The sequence below is a fragment of the Canis lupus genome, chromosome 38, assembly GCF_048164855.1.
Source record: "Canis lupus baileyi chromosome 38, mCanLup2.hap1, whole genome shotgun sequence".
NCBI lineage: Eukaryota > Metazoa > Chordata > Mammalia > Carnivora > Canidae > Canis > Canis lupus.
This window is the reverse complement of record NC_132875.1, coordinates 19,495,561-19,509,739: the sequence shown is the minus strand read 5'-3', so window position 1 is coordinate 19,509,739 and position 14,179 is coordinate 19,495,561. Positions and strand designations below refer to the sequence as shown.

Below are 14,179 nucleotides of genomic sequence, written 5' to 3'. Positions count from 1 at the left end.
TGTGCTAATGATAGCTGGGAAGAACTAGGTTATGTTGTTAGGGTGATGATTTTTTCTATCAAATCCTGGACTTAGATAAATTATTATGAGGGGTGAAAAGAACAAGATAGACTGGTTGAGAAATATGTAAACTTAAAGCTGTGATACAACAAAATTATGACCAAATTGATGATTTAAAAATGTATGTAAGATACAGATGGTTTGACCAAAAGTTGGCTAGTTCATATTAACATTTGCTTGTGATGAGGATTTTCTGCTTTTATAAATTAATGATATAGGAAGTGTGCACATAAAGATGTTGTAGGGCTCAAGGCAAATTTTGGCTAATTGTGATTTTCCAAACTGGTCCTCAGTCTAATAGACCTCCATCAACTAGCTCTTAGGGAATACATGGATTTTTTTTTAAGATTTTATTTATTTATTCATAAGGGACCCAGAGAGAGAAGCAGAGACATAGGCAAAAGGAGAAGCAGACTCCCTGTGGGGATCCCAATGCAGGACTCGATCCCAGTACCCCAGGATCATGACCTGAGCCAAAGGAAGATGCTCAACTACTGAGCTATGCAAGTGTCCTGGGACTACTTGGATTAAACACTTATTAGGCCTATGCCCTCTGCTTTTCCTTGTGGAAGAGTCTCTCATACATTCAGTTGGAGGGGTGCCTGGGTGTCTTAGTCTGTTAAGTGTCTGACTTTGGCTCATGCATCTCAGAGTCCTGGGATAGAGCCCATGTCAGGCTCCCCACTCACCGGGAAGTCTGCTTGTCCCTTTGCTCCTTCCCCTGCTCGTGCTCTCTCTTTTGTTCTCTTAAATAAATAATGAATAAAATTTTTACAATAAGACAGTTAAGAGCAAAACAAAAACACATGTACTATCTCCTCATACATGTAGTAGTCATCAAACTATGGCTAATGAACCTAACAGGTCACATGACTTTTTGTGTATGGCTCTTGAGCTAAGGAAAGACTTTTATATTTATTAATGTTTTTAAAAATATCAAAAGAAGAATATGCCATAGATATTGGATGTAGTCAAAAAAGCCAAAATATTTATTAGATGGTCCTTTATAACAAAATCTGCAATTCAATGATATAGATAAGCAAGAGCAATAGCTATTATTGCTATTAACTATTAGCTAATTTTGCTGATAGCAAATCAAGAGAAAAGCAGGTTAATGTCAAAACATTTACTAAATTTTATATCCAAAATAAAATGTCTAGTACCTTTTACAAAGGCCTAAGCCTAGTTATTTACCAAATAATACACCTTCAAATCAAAACTGAAGTTACTTAGTATAAAAACCTGGGCCTACATACCTTATGCTAAGAACTAAGTCAAATTGTTTATCATGTGGTACACCTTATAAATGAAAATATCTAATTACTTTATACTACAAACATCTGTGTCCAATTGTATTATACAATGACATGGATCTAAACACCCCATACAAAGATCTATATTGTTAGAAATACTATGCTCAGCAAGCTAAATTCAGCAAGAACTAAACAAGCTACTAAGCTTAGATCATTATTGAATCCAAACTACCTGCTGGCAAATTGGAAGAAAAAATGCAATTTAGGTTCAAGCAACTGAGTGCACATCTTGGTGCAAGAAAACATTAGAAGCCTGTCAACTAAGGGTCTTTCATACAGTGTATAGAAGAAGAATTGATTTATAGCTAAACTGGAAAGGAATTGGGTATTCCTAGGTGTCTGAGGTTTTTGGATTACTTTTTTGACTGTTGACCAAGGTTGGGACCAGGGATTTGTGATGTGCTGTTTAAAGTCAAAATTCCACAAATAATCCCCAAGGTCAATTTTTTTAAAAGATTTTGTTTATGTATTAATGAGAGAGAGAGAGAGGCAGAGACACAGGCAGAGGGAGAAGCAGGCTCCATGCAGGGAGCCCGAGTGGGACTTGATCCCGGTTCCCCAGGATAGACCCTGGGCTGAAGGTGGCGCTAAACCGCTGAGTCACCGGGCTGCCCCCCAAGGTCAATTAAAAAATATATATTTATTTATTTATTCAAGATAGACACAGAGAGAGATACAGAGACAGGCAGAGGGAGAAGCAGGCTCCACGCAGGGAGCCCAACGCGGGATTCAATCCCAGGACTCCAGGACCATGCCCTGGGCCAAAGGCAGGCACTAAACCACTGAGCCACCCAGGGATTCCCCTGCCCCCCCCCCCCAAAGTCAATTTTAACTGACCTGGCTGACTCTAGATAGTCTGGCCAGGTTGCATAACCAAATGCATGCAAAAACTCTGCTGAAAAATTCTTCTTTGATTTCTTCCAAAAACTAAGACTCTACACACAGATATTGGGAGTTCAATTTGGATATAGATGACAGTCCATCCCCATGTTAATGAGGACCCTGGAGAGCTTGCTCTTGAGCTTTTTCTAGGACCTCCTATTGCTTTCCCATACTCTTTTTATCTAGTGGCACCGCATCACTTGCCTTTAAATAAAAGTCTTCTATGAGCGTGTCCTGTCAAGGCTAATATGTTTTTTCAAATATCCAAACTTGGGAGACTTTGCATAACCTCAGGACCGCTTCCAGAATTGTCAAAGGATAATGAGACCACAGCTTAATAACGGAATTGAGGAGATAAAGCTGAATTTATAACTTACTATAATGTCATATCCTTACTACATATGGTTAGTTACATGCAGCTCAATCACAGTATTCCAACTCATGCAGCTGCTGATTGTAATAAACGTATGCATATGTATATATGCATGTATAGTTATTTTTGTTTTTGGTAAGCATGGAAATCTGTGAGTGGTAGACTTTCAGGGGTAAGAGTAGATTGCCATTATTTGCAGAAGCATGAGTAATTGATTAGCATTCAGAGGTGTGTTTATTGCACTGTATTCTTTACTGAGTACCTGACTTTCAGAAATGAGAGGATGTCATTGACTTGTGTTTACAGAGGTAATCTGCCTTTGAAAGAATATATATCCATATAGGTGTGTATAATACAGATACATCTTGGTAATTTATTAATAATATATATTTTATATTTATTATATACCTTTTATATTTTATGAATAAGTTATTGAGATGCAGGATTATATAAACGCTGAGAAACTATGCTTATCCTGTTGTTTATAAAGTTATGTTTGTACAACTTCTGAATTTTGAATGTCTTGCTTTAGGAATATTGTATAATTTAAGATATTTTAAAGTCATTCTTATGTTTTTAACTTATTCTATCTCTTTTTACTGCTTTAGCAGGGTGTCATTTGTGCTACTTTATTGACAATAGCAGTAATTTCAATCGTCTCAAGACTATAAAGAATGCTAATATCAACAGGAAATAATAATTGTTTAAACAAAGAAAATGAAGTGAAATAAAATAATAAAATAAAATAAGGACATTACAGGGATCACAGGCCTACCTTCTAACCTGTCATTAACTAGCGGATTCAGTATTATCCTGAGACCATTTCCACATTTCCAATAATTATTTATTTGTTTGTTTAATTCATGAGAGACACACAAAGAGAGGCAGAGACAGAGGAAGAAACAGGCTCCTCACAGGGAGCCTGATCCAGAACTCCATCCCTGGACCCAGGATCACACCCTGAGCCAAAGTCACTCAACCAGTGAGCCACCCAGGCGTCCCATCCACATTTCCAACAATTTATAAAGATGACATTAGGAATAAGAAACTTATAATTTCCCTATAAGCTTCAAAACACTTTAATACTAAAACTAGTTGAAACGAGGACACAGAATCTGGACCTAAAATGTAGTTATGATGTTAAAAATAAGAGGTTAATTTAAAAAACTACAATTAAGGAAAGAAGAAAGGGAGGAAAGAATGAAGGATGGGAGGGAGGAGGGAAAGAAGGAGGGAGGGAGGAAAAAGAAAAAAGGAAATAAGCAGATTTATTTACCCAATGCTACAGGGGGAAAATGAAACACATAAAAGTGAGCTACAATGGATTATTCAAAGATTATCTGCTTTTATGTTATTGAATATATCTTCAACCAGCTAACTCTCTAGACTTAGCTGCCTAAACTAAGCCCTGAAATCAGGTTAGCACCACATTTAATACATTGATCAAATCAGCCACGTGGAAAAACAACAACCTCTTCTAACCTGCATTGCTTGAGATCTTAAAATGTAACAACCATATTGATTTAAGGAGAATAATTTCCGTTACATTTTGTAGTAAACTTTATATCCCTAATATTCCATCCCTAATATTCCATCTTAACACAGGGCTTTCTCCTTCCCTTCACCTCTCCACCCCCATCCCCCCACACACAGGGAGGATACTTAACCCAGGCATACATACTTCTTGAGTTACCTTGTTGGGCTGTTCATGTAAAGATAGCTCTTTGTATCTTAAAAAGAGTATTATACAACAGAGAAAGAACATTTTGAAGTATGTTCTGTTTATTTCATGTCATCATCATGAAGATATTTAAGCAGAATAAAATTTAAATGAAACTATCCAGTCAGTAAACTGATGTTATTTTACATACTGATTGTATGTGTGCAGGGTGTGTGTGTATATGTGTGTGTGTGTGTGTGTGTGTGTATGTTTACAGGCAGTACTGTAGTTATTCGATCAACTAAAAAGGAAGATTTCATGAGTTTCAAAAATACAAAGTTTCTTTAATACAAACTCTCTTATGCAGTTGCATATAAGGTTAGTTTTTTAACAGCCAAAAGAATGGAATTAAAGATAAAAACATGAATTGCCAAAAATTTTAAGGCTGCATCTTTAGTATTCCTGCAAGATGGAATATGTAAGCATGCATATTTAGTTTTGTTTATAATAAGAGAGTATATTTAACCATTATTTATGGCAGGAACCAAAAAGATTCTTTTTCAAAATAAGGAACTTTTGAAACTGTTGGCAATAAAATGACCAGTAGGGTTAAAATGTGATGACGTGATTAACATTTGAAATGAAACTGGCACCTCAGAGTCTGTCACACATATGCACTGGGTGACACAATGACTGAGTCTGTTATAACAAAATCACAAGAACAGTCTCCTAAAACAGAACAACAAAAGTGGCAGAATTAAATGGAAAACAGAATACTGAACCTATCCAGCAAGAATTCACATGTGTGCACACACACACACACACACACACACACACAATCATACTTAAATATTTTCTGTGTGGTTCCTCTATCAAGAAATGTAATTAATCAGCATTGGGTTAACAATAGATAGAAAAACAAATGAGAACTTGGAAAAATATTGAGAAAATAAGATATAGACGTAACTGCAATTATAGAATACTTTAAAGTAGAATATATGTGTCAAATTTGGGTTAAAATAAGTAAATTTTAATTGCTCAGAGAAATTTTAATTTTGATTGCTTTGAGAAAGAAGAACCTAACTTACACATAGTCCAAATTTCCTATAGATGCTTCCATGTTTTTATACTTTATGCTTTCTCCATTTTGTTGAACCTAAACTTCTGAGTCACCAAGTTTAAAATTTGCAACTTACTGACCTCTGTTAAGTCCTATTCCAATGAGTTGAAAATCTTGTTAATTTTTTTTAAGATTTTATTTATTTATTTGAGAGAGAGCACACAGGCAGGGTGAGGGGCAGCAGGAGAAAGAGAAGCAGACTCCCCGCTGAGCAGGGAGCCCGATGCAGGGCTGATCCCAGGAATCCAGGATCATGACCTGAGCCGAAAGCAGATGCTTAACTGACCCAGGTGTCCCTTGTTAATTTTGTCTCATGATTCCTTTCCTTCATTAGTTCATAAAATTATCAATTTTTTCTCGAGATTGTGCTATATGAAAGAAAAATACAACTGAGTAAAAAATATAGTCAAAAATCCCACTAGACTCAAAACTACATGTGTTCCTTTTATTAGGACTTTTGATCTGTATTTCACTATTTTTTTTTTTACTGTTTGATCCTTTTATTTTCTGATCATATGCACAAAACTCTATGTACTTTTATGGGTGCCATGTACACAGTTTCTTCTTTTTCCTTTCTAAGAAAAATTGGCCAGAGTATTCACTTGCATCCTGTATGTTGTATTAGGTAATCCCTCTATTGTTATTAGCTGGTTTGCATCAGTAAATGACACCAGACTACAAAGCATCCTCTATCTGATAGTGAGTGATCTAGTCAGTGGTGGATTAACACAGTCACATCAATGCTTGGAAGATTTAATGAAAGTTAGTATTTAGTAGAGGACAATCTGATACAGAAGAGACAGAAAAAGTTCAGTCTGTAAGATTGTTATAATACAGAGCAGTCACAATGCTTAGGGCATATAATTAATTTTTGGTCAATAGGATTTGTAATGAAGATTATACATATATTAGATAACGTATGATTATATAGCTGTTGAAGTTCATTCCTGTTTCTCTTACCTCCCCATGAGTTTGAGTTCTTACAATAAACATCTCTGTGCAAATTAAAAGATATACATGATGATTATTAAAGTAATATCCTTTATAGAAAATTCAGAAAACCAGCTTATATACCAGAAGGATATAGAAGTAAAAATAGTGATTTGGAGGTAATTCTGTGTTCACATTGCAACCACAACTCTTCCATGGAAATGTGACCTTTGTCAAGACATATAATTTATCTGAGATTCAGTTTCCACGTAAATTAAGTCATGAGGCCCTTATGATAGTATAACTAACAGGACTACATATATAACATATTATTATTATTGCTATTATTATTTTAATATTATTTTTATTACCAGTAATTTCTCTCCTAAGAACCTGTCATTTTGAAAATTATGCAGGTTGGAATATAGAGACATAAACAAATACAATAATCATATATCATCCATATATTTTGGAGAAAAAGTATTAAGGTTTAAATATTTGTTGCTTGTTTAAAATTTGAAAACAGTAAGATTGTTTTCCTTTCCCTCTTTGTTCTGAAATTTTTCTTATGCTTATTTAAATAATGTGTAATGAAAAATTGTCAGACATGAACAGACATTTCTCCAAAGAAGACATACAAATGGCCAATAGACAAATGAAAAAAATGCTCAACATCATTGGCATCAGGGAAATACAAATCAAAACCACAATGAGATACCACCTCACATCAGTCAGAATGGATAAAATTAGCAAATCAGGAAATGACAGATTTTGGCAAGGATGCAGAGGAAAGGAAACTCTCTTACACTGTTGGAGGAAATGAAAGCTGATGCAGCTACTCTGAAAAACAGTGGAGGTTCCTCAAAAAGTTGAAAAAAGAGCTACCCTACAACACAGCAATTACACTACTAGGTATTTACCCCAAAGATGCAAATGTAGTGATCCAAAGGGGCACCAGCACCCCGGTATTTATAGCAGCAATGTCCACAATAGCCAAACTATGGGAAGAAACCAGATGTCCAATGACAGATAAATGGATAAAGAAGAGGTGGTATATATATATATATATTTCAGCCATCAAAGAAAATGAAATTTTGTGTGGATGGAACTAGAGAGTATTATTCTAAGGGAAATAAGTCAATCAGAGAAGGACAATTATCATATGATCTAACTCATATGTGGAATTTAAGAAACAAAACAAAGGATCATAGGGGAAGAGAGGAAAAAATTAAACAAGGCAAAGCCCAAAGGAGAGACAAACCACAAGAAACTCTTAATCATAGGAAACAAACTGAGGGTTCCTGAAGGGGAAAAGGTGGGGGGACAGTATAATTGGGTGATGGACATTAAGGAGGGCATGTGATGTAATAAGCTCTGGGTATTATATAATACTGATGAATCACTGACCTCTACCTCTGAAACGAACAATCCATTATATGTTAATTAATTAAATTTAAATTTTTTTAAAAGAAAAATGGTCAGAGGGACTGAATAGACACATAAATAGCCAACAGGTACATGAAGAAGATGCTCAATATCACTAATCATACTGAAAATGCAAATCAAACCAAAATGAGATCGCATCTCACACATGTTAGAATGACTTTCATTAGGAGACAAGAGATAACAAGTGTTGGCAAGGATGTAAAGAAAGGGAACCCTCATTCACTATTAGTGGAATGTAAATTGGTACAATCACAATGGAGAACAATATAGAGTTTACTTTAAAAAAGAAACATGGGGTGCCTGGGTGGCTTAGTCAGTTAAGCATCTGCCTTCAGTTCAAGATGTGGTCCTGGGGTCCTGGGATAAAGCCCCAAGTCAGCTTCTAGCTCAGTGGTGAGCCTGCTTCTCCTTCTCCTCCCTGATCATGCTCTCTCTCTCACCCTTTCTAACATAAATAAAATCTATAAAAACAAATAAAAAATAAAAATAAGTAAAAATAGAACCTACCATATGATACAGGAATCCTACTTCTGGATATAGATTTAAAAGAAATTAAAACAGGAGATTGAAGAGGTATCTGAACTCCCATAGCAAAGATGTAGAAATTAATGTCTCTCAGGGAATGAATAAAGACCAATATTGTATATATTTACAGTGGAGTAAAGACTGCACTTTCAGGGATCATTTCTATAGTTTATTTACAGTGGAGTATTATTCAGCCATGAGAAAGGAGGGAATCCTATCACTTGTAACAAGATTGCCTCCGATAACTCTGGAGGCATTATGCTAAGTGAGATATAAATTAGAGGAAGATAAGTACTGCATGATTCACTTATATATGGAATTTTAAAAAGCCAAATTTGTGGAAACAGAGTAGAAGACACTAAAGGAGTAAGAAAATTGGAGGATATATTCCAAGGATACAAACTTATAATTAGAAGATAATTTCTGGAAATCTAAGGCACAGCATGGTGATTCTAGTCAACAATACTTCATTATATATTCAAAATTACTAAAATATTAAATCTTAAATGTTCTCACCACAAAAAAAGAAATGATAATTATGGGAAGTAATAAAGGAGTTAGTTAATGCCATGGTGGGAATCATACTGCAATATATAAACGTATCAAATCCATGTTGTACACCTTAAATTTACACAAATATTATTTGTCAATTATATCTCAATTTTTTTAAAGGTGGCAAAAAACTTCATGGAAGATCTATTTATATAGATTTAAACAATTTTATGGAATTTGAAACTACATAGGGAAGTTTTAGAGGGAAGCTAAAAAGTTAGGTTATTTAAATAGAGTAAGTAATGTGAACTAAAAAATGATCAGTCTCATTTCTACTGTCTAGACACTTATCCATACAATTTTTAGAGAACACTTGTTAAAACCCTGCCCTATGACCCATATTTGTTTCTCAAAAGGAAAAAGTTATAATAACTTTGGCTGGAATATCAGGTTTATTGTTATAAAAACAATAGAAAATTAAAAAAATAAGTATATAAAACACAAAAGCATTTAGATTTCCCTTAAAGTATTTTTAAGTAAATAAAAGTAATGAAGTCCCTACCTGCCTATATGGAAAATACACAAAAATATTGTTTCAAAGTATAATTTGTATTTTCCCAATTTATAAAATGGCTGTATTTTATTTCTTATTATTAGAAAAATATATATAATTTACAAATCAATATAATAGTATTTAAGTTATCTTACTTAAATTTTAAATAAGTAAGAATTCAGAAGTCTGTAACGAGAAGTATAACTCCAGTAAAGCTTTTCTGCATATTTAGGGTATATATTTTCCCCATAATATAGCATATGCTTGATAGTTGAGTTTTAGCTATTTTTAAAAATGCAAAGATCTTAATGAAGTTATTTTTTAAAGATTTATTTATTTATTTATTTATTTATTTATTTATTTATTTATTCATGAGAGATACAGAAAGAGAGGCAAAGAAATAGGCAGAGAGAAGCAGGCTCCTCACAGGGAGTCTGACTTGGGACTCGATCCCCAGATCTGAGATCACGCCCTGAACTGAAGGCAGATGCTCAACCACTGAACCACTCAGGCATCCCAAGTTATTTGTGTCTTAAATAGATGTGTAGGTAAGTAGATAGAGAGATAAATGATATAAATGATAGAAATCTATAGATATCTGAAATCTATATTTAATATATATACTATCTGTTTTTCCTTAATTATAGTGACTCAGAAAATAATCTAAAAATATTTTACAGTTATTAGTATGTTTATAAATAATGCATAGATGTCCCTAAAACAACAAAAAAATAGATTTGTTGAAGAAAAATGAAAAGAACAAACTGAGAATATGGTATAATATGAATACAAAAATCTTTTTTCCTTCTATCCTTCCTTCTTTTTTGTTCTTTCTCCCCCCTCACTCTAGATATCTTCAAGTAAATGAATACCCAGACAAGCCACTAGAGTCTGATTTGGAAAATTATGTCAGAGAGAATAAATGCCTTTTAAATGGCACCCTAATGGCCCCAAAGAGTTAATGAACCTGATATTCTCCATGAACCAGATTCATTTTAAAGACACCCTTTCACAGATGAGACGTGTGGCTAATTATATTTGCACATTTGGCTAGCTGCTTAGTCACGCAAAATGAGCAATATTATGGGCCATGAGTCACCAGCCATCTTGCCATATGGACATAATTTTCTGAATATCTTATATATTTTCAAGACTTTATGACAACAGTATCTTATTGTAGAATAAAATATAAGATTTAAAAAGAAAATGTTTTCCCCATTAAATATGCTAGAAATAACTTTTAACAGAATTTTTAATGAAGGTAACTATTTTAAAACATCTCTTTTAATGAAATAAATTAAATTTCGAAATGGAGTTAAACAGCTTACGTGTCCTACTTTATACATGGAAATATCCAGCAGGAGCTTCATACAGAATCCAATGGAGGAACTGGAAAATCATCATGAAAGAGGAATCAATAGAGGACAAGATTCATATTTTCTTTCCCAAAGTATAATGCAGGTATGAGGTATCTTTTAAGATCATTCTGTGTCAAATTCCACTTGATAGGGAAAATGATCTGACTAGGATTAATGGTGCCAGTCTCCTCTGTGCATTCATGTTATATTTTGAAGTAGAGAGCTTTTTATGTCTGCTGTTGAATTTATATGGCAAAATTTAATATTCACTTAATGTGCTATACTTTCCAAAAACCAATACTCTGACTGTTAACATTCTACCAGCAAATAAAAATATAAAGAGCAATCGATTATATCAAATAATTAGGGCTATTTGTAAAGACCAAAGATGAAAGCCTAAGTTTAAATGAGTGGTATTCTTGGGCAGGTACTATAATGAATAAGACACATCACTATTCATTATCATCAGGAAAGAGGTATGCAGCAGTTAGAATTATCTTAAAATTTCTAAGCATTTCTTTTTCATATTCCATAGATATTTATAGTTCCATAAGATGTTTAAGACAACATGCTGAAGATGAAAAAAAATATCTTTTTAAATCAGTGGCTCTCTTACAATTTTTTTTCTTAATAGTTTACATTAGATTATTAAATAATGTTTAATATTATTTGGAAAAAATGTTTCATTTGGAAAATATCCCATGATTTCTCATGTATGTGCATGTTTTCACATGATTGTGTGTTTACAGTTGCACATATATGTGCTATTTAGGACTCTTTCGGCTTGGATAGATACAAACTCTTTAAAACATGTAAAATAAAAAAATAAAATTTAAATTTAAAAAAGCATGTAAAATAATATATTGACTTAAGAAAAATCAAGGGCACTCTTATATTAAGGTATGGCTTGATTCTAAGATCAAACAATATTATATGACTTGTCTTTCTTTCCATCTGTATGATGTGCTTGCCTCTGCTTTCAGTCTCAGAGTTCCAGCAAGTCATTTTATATCAACCTTACTCTGATGGTCCTCAGCAGACAATAGAGAATGTATTTATGCATCTCTTTCTCAACAGTAATATAAAAATACTCCCTTGCCTTGAGACCCCCCCACCATTTCTGAAATGAGTTTTCATAGCTACAGCAACATGATGCTTGGCTTCTGCCAGCAGTAATCGAGTGATTAATCCCCAAATCAGGGATGAAGTCAATCATCTAAAGTATATGGATAAAAAGTGACAGAGGGGGCAGTTCTTCAGAGAAAAATTGATATACGTTCTCCAAAAATATAATGAATGAATGTTGAGGTGAATAATAATATTGTCATTCATTTTATTTTTTAAAGGTCTTATTTATTTACTTGAAAGAATGAGAAAGAGGGACACCTGGGTCGCTCAATTGGTTGAGCATCTGCCTTGGCTCAGGTCATGATCCCAGGGATGAAGCCCAATGTAGGGCTCCCTGTTTAGTGGGAAGTCGGCTTCTCCCTCTCCCTCTGCTCCTCCCCCTTGCTCATTCTCTCAAATAAATGGATAAAGAAGAAGAAGAAGAAGAAGAAGAAGAAGAAGAAGAAGAAGAAGAAGAAGAAGAAAGAAAGAAAGAAAGAAAGAAAGAAAGAAAGAAAGAAAGAAAGAAAGAAAGAAAGAAAGAAAGGAAAGAAAGAAAGAAAGAGAGAAAGCGCAGAGAGTTGGGGGAGGGGCAAGTGGACAAGCTGACTTCCCACTGAGTACAGAGCACTTTGCGGGGCTCCATATCAGGACCCTGAGATCATGACTTGAGCCCAAGGCAGACACCTAGTTAACTGAGCCATCCAGGTGCCCCAATATTGTCATTCTTAGTCATGACACAATATAGTGTGCAGTTTGTACTGCAAACTCCCAAGCTAGCCCCCTTCTCATTTCATATTTGAGCCATTTGGTAAGTTGTGCCCATTGGGATTTGTTCTTTCTAACCTCTTTTTCGACATTCTGGTTCTCTGTTGTTTACCTATCCTTTCCTATATACTATGCTGGTTGATGTTTGATGCCATTTAATATTTTATCATTTGTCTAATATTGATTGGTCAGAAATGACCCACCTATTACAGAAAATTGTTAATCTGTAATTGTTCACCACTCAGAGAACAAATGTATGTAATTTTAAAATCCTATCTGTCTCCTGTTTTTAATATAGTGTCTGCTGATTGGTATTGCATCTCTCCTATTGTACAACTGATGTTAGATTAGTTTTCTTTTAATAAACCTGACTTATGGAAAAGAGGAAATCATGGAGGCTGAATGACTCTTAGAAATTAACCTCGTTAGAGAGAGAAGGCAGACAGGAAGGCAGGAAGGGATGAAGAGTTGGAGGAAGGGAGGATAAAAGGAGGGAGGATGGAAGGAAGGGCTAATAATCAAAAGAAGCCAAATAAAAATATTCTTTCTGTTCTTCTCAGCTTCCTAGAGTAGAGAAGAAGAGATGCTTGTTTTCAAATTCTCTAAGGATGCCAAACAATAATAAGCGATGTCTCATATTTGAATATCTTATTGGCTAGGAACAGACTTGTGGTGTTCTACCATTGTTTTTTTTTTTAATTGTAAAATAGAAACCTTTGCATGAAAATAAATTAATATGGTTATATTTCATATAAAATAATCTAGAATGTGAAAACCAAAATTGATATAACTTAGGGGATCATCATTTCCCATCTCTATTACAGAAGTTTTGACATTCATAAAATATTCACATTATATTTTATCTTTCAAACAGTTAAATATATCTAAAATGAAGCAATTATATGTATTGCACTGATGTGATACTCAACTCTAATATAAACAAAAATGTGTGTTCAATGCACTGGAACTTTAGAAAAATACTTCTGTGTTGATAAAATGAGAAAAAAATAGCTTCAATCATTTTTGCATATTTAGTTATAAATAAATTTTACTTAGGTTCTACCAATATATCCCCAAATTCTTAAATGTTTGCTATATACAAGATGCTATGCTAAGTCTTTTTATAGAACTAAGTCTATTTAACCCTTTCAGCAAAATTTTTTTCAAGTAAAAAAGAAAATGGAGTGCCTCGTTGGCTCAGTTGGTTAAGGGCCTGTGTCTTGATTTTAATCTAGGTCATGATCTCAGGGTTCTGAGAGGGATCCCTGCATCTTGCTCCATCCTGGTTATGGGACCTGCTTGGGATTCTTTCTTTCCCTCTTTTTCTCTCCCTCTGCTCCTCCTATTTGTGTGTACGTGAGCTCTCTCTCTAAAACAACAACAAAAACCCCAATATGTAAGCAAGGCACCCATTTTAAAGGTACAAGAAATGAGATCAAAACAAAGTTCTGACATCAAGCCTTTCTCTTAATCACCATAAATTATAAGGTTATGAGTACATTTGTGAATTACCAATATTTATACTCTTTATATTATATTATGGCAAAATTTCTAATGAAATCAGTAGTGAAAATTATTTATATTAAGATGAT

At 34.0% G+C, this 14,179-nt stretch overlaps 1 long non-coding RNA gene across 1 annotated transcript; it reads left to right on the top strand.

The window, feature by feature from the left end:
* Positions 1-10,492: 10,492 nt before the first annotated feature.
* LOC140626902 (uncharacterized) lies at positions 10,493-12,260 on the top strand. The gene is made up of 3 exons (XR_012025881.1): positions 10,493-10,615; positions 10,713-10,815; positions 12,059-12,260. It is a non-coding gene; the product is annotated as an uncharacterized lncRNA (long non-coding RNA).
* The last annotated feature ends 1,919 nt before the right edge of the window (positions 12,261-14,179 follow it).